Consider the following 3,843-nt stretch of genomic DNA (forward strand, 5'->3'; position numbering starts at 1 on the left):
ATTTTTGTGTATGATGTAAGAAAAGCGTCCAATTTCATTCCTTTGCATGTGGATATCCAGTTTTTCCAACACCATTTATTGAAGAGACTGTCTTTTCCCCACTGTGTATTCTTGGCATCTTTGTTGAAAATTAGCTGTCCGTATTCATTAAAATTCCTTGAAAATATGTTCACTAACTATATAATATTCTACCTTATTGAATGTACTATGAATTATTTAACCAATCCTGTTCAGAAACTTAGCTTGATTCTATTGATAAATGTGCTACAATGAACACACGGTGCGTTAATTTTTAAGTGCAATTCTATGTCCTTAGGATGGAATCCGAGACGTAGAATTACTAGATGGGACAAAGGATAAGGTTATCTAAAGCAGTGCTTAATGAATTTTTTAGTTTCAGGATCCTTTTACACCCTTATCCATAGTTGAAGACCTGACGAGATTTTCTTTGTATTGGCTCTAGCTATTAATATTTACTATATTTGAAATTAAAAATAAGAACGTTTAGAAATATTTATCACTTCATTTAAAAATAACAATAAGAAACTCATTATTTTTGAATAAATGGGTGAATTAGTGAGAGGTACAAGTCAAGTATGCAACTTTCCTGCAGAGGATTAAAGAAATTCTCAGGTTTCTAGTGGTCCCATTCGCTGAGATGGGAAATGGGGGAGCAGAGGCAGGGGAAGGGGCAGCCTTAATGGAGGTAGAGGCGGGAAAGATGGGGAGTCTGAGGGAGAGTCAGCCAGTCTCCCCACAGGACGCGCAAAGATTTTTCAAGACTCCGGTCCACTAGATGGAACTTCAAAGGCTTATGCCCCATCTTCCTTTGCAAACTTTTAAAATGCCTTCTAAAATAACTGCTTTATAGAGTTTTAAATACCTGCTTTATGGGGTTCTTCTACAAACATTAAACCACTTATGCTCAAAACCAAACGATGAGACGGGCTAGACAGATAGGAATTCTTGGCCTTTTCATGAGCAAATTGAAGCCTTGGGAGGTTACGTGACTTGCCTCAGGCCCCTGGGGGTTGGGGGAGTAACAGAGTCACCACCGACCCAGTTGTCCTGATCCCTGGTCCAATGACGTGCCCATTGATTCTAGAGGGTGGAAAATGGTTCAGCAGTCTGTCTTCTAAATTTGCTGCTTCTAAAAGTGACTGAAAGGTATAAAAAGTACAAGTCATTCTCTAGCTACTAGGCAGGTGTCTAATTGTCTTCTCGGGCAGTCTGACCTCTCTCGCCTTGTGTGTATTTTCCTCTGAGAGATTGAATATGCAGACAGACAGTGGCCAAACCATATCTGACAACAGAACTCTGACCTACAGCCTCTGCTGTGACCAGCTGAGGAAGCCAAACCACTTGGCTTCCACTTTGGGATCCCCAACCCCTTTCCAAGCAGGACCAGCCTGAGAAAGCCAAATATGTTCCCCAAACCAATCACACAGGATGCCCTGCTTCTTTGTAGACCAACCCCACCTTTCCCATGCCAACACCCCCTAATCAGAGCATAGCTGAAAAGCCTCCCCTTTTTTCCACTATAAAGCTCCCCCTCTCCTCTGCCTGCCTTGAGTCTCTGCCAATTGCAAATGATGGTGGCTGAGTCCCTTACGACAGCAAGCTCTGAATCAATAGCCTCTGTGCTCATTTGGCTTGTCTTCGTTTATTTCCACACCACTGAATGAATAATGGAGGAGGTTATGAGGCCAAGTTATGAAAAATCATCAGTTATTGAACATTCGTAAAGTGCTTCAGAATCATTTTAGTGTGCCTTGTAAACACCTAGTGAAATACTGATCTCCCCATTCTAGAGCTGAGAAAATTGAGAAGGAACCAGGAGATGAAGCAATTTGCCCGGAGCTGGGATCAGAACACAAACCCCCTGTGTCTGGGGTCTGTTGTTTATGCGCTGAGCTCAGGCTGCACTCTGGAATCATTACCATTTTAAAGCATTTTACTCTGGGTTGAGTGAATATTAAGAAGTAGATCGCATTTCAGCCCGACAGGCGCTAAAGTATTGTTTTTAGTTTGTTTTTCTAAGTCTGAGTAGACGACATATGGCCTCCATTAACTTTACTATGTAGCACAATTTGGAAGATAGTTTCTTTTCCAAAATATTTTTCACCGTAATTTAACATTTTAAAGTTCAGCACACACCATCAACCCTTGATACTTGTTTTTCTCAAGCTTGTGCCCTTTCCCTCTGCACTGCAGTGGGGAGGCAGGGGGGTGGGTCATAAATCCAGCCAAAGGGACGCTCTGTCGCTGTGGCAGGGCCGGGTGAGGGGGCAAGGGTAACCGTGCTGCACTGGACAGAGTCCTCGTAATGCAAGAGCTTTCCTTTTTTTTTTTTTTTTTAAAGATAAGAAGCTTTTTGGTTTTTTCTCCCCAAGTCTTAGGATTGCTGATGATGTTGACCGAAGGGGATGTGAAGAAAAGTGAGACGTGCAGAACCTGGCTGGAGGCTGGGAAGGCCTGCCTGAAGGGAGGGGCAGGTGAGAAAGGATGATTCTTGTAGCTCCCCACTGTCTGCAGAATAATCCAGCTGTCTCGGTTCCTCTCTCCCCTGGGGCATTCACCAAGCAGGCTGTGTGGTGGCAGCATTTGGCCTGTGTGCCACTGTACCAGGTTAGCCCAGTGTGGCACATCCCAGTGGTTTGTTAGGGGACCCTGGCTGAGGCTATGTATACTTTCATTAAATATTAAACAATAACAGCTGTTTGCTGGCTAGCAGTTCTTCTGTCCAGTCCCTGGAATCCTCTTATTCCCCCCTACTCACTCACTCATGAACTTACGCACTAGCTCCAAATTCCACTTCTTCTACATTATCCTTTCAGAGTTCTTCATTTTGGGGGCTTTTTTTTTTTTTATGCGATGTGTGCAAATGTGTGTGATCAAGTGTGTGTCGTGGCAGCTGGGAAAGGTTTGCTTTTTTCCTCTCATCGTGCAAGTGAGCAGCTTTCGGTGATGGTAGAAACAGGCCATCTCCGAGGCGGCAGGCAGCTCAAGCAGAGCCTGCCCATTCCATGTGTCTCCCAAATCCCGTTGCAGCCAAGCCTCCGAAGGCGGATAGGCTGCTGGAGGGGAAGGCAGGTCTCAGGGCCTGAGGAGTTGAGGGGGGTGCTGGGAAGAGAGCGGAGAAGAAGAAGAGTGCTGAGGATGGCGTAGGACGGATCTGTGGAAAAGCCCACCATTCCTAACCTGTAATTCTTGTCTGGCTGCATTTGGGCTTCGTTCATATCATGAAAGAAAGGCCAAACAGCTGAAGAGTTTGGAAGTCTAGAAGACGTTAAAACTAACAGACCTTTGCTGCTCACTCATTCAGTGCGCGGGCCGCCAGACATCATCCCAGGAGGAAAAGCAAGGCTGGAGAGCAGAGGACCGGGTTGGGCAGGTCTTTCCATTCTGTGAGCTGTGGTTTTCTTATCCTTTACTGCACTGAAATTAGGACTAAATGAGAACAAAGTAGGCCTGAGCTCTAGCCACAGGTGGCAAAGAATAAATGATTCTAACAGATTTTTAAAAAAAGGAAGATGCATTGCTAATCTTCCAGATGCTTTCTGTATTGCTGGGAAGACAAATCACCCACATAAAAAGGTGAATTCAAATAGAAAGTTGCATAGGTAATTCTGTTGGCTCTTGATAAAGACAGTATTTGCATATAATCATTGAAACAGTTTAGTCTTTCGTTAATCCTATGTGTCCTCATTTTCTATTATTTAAATGTCAATGGGTGTTTCTCATTGAGAACAGATGAAAAACAAATGGTTACTAATGACATTATAAATTACATAACATACAATGAGATTGGAACTGAAAATTGGACCCTCACCCCCAGGGTCT

This window comes from Equus przewalskii, chromosome 5, assembly GCF_037783145.1.
Source record: "Equus przewalskii isolate Varuska chromosome 5, EquPr2, whole genome shotgun sequence".
NCBI classification, from domain to species: Eukaryota; Metazoa; Chordata; class Mammalia; order Perissodactyla; family Equidae; genus Equus; species Equus przewalskii.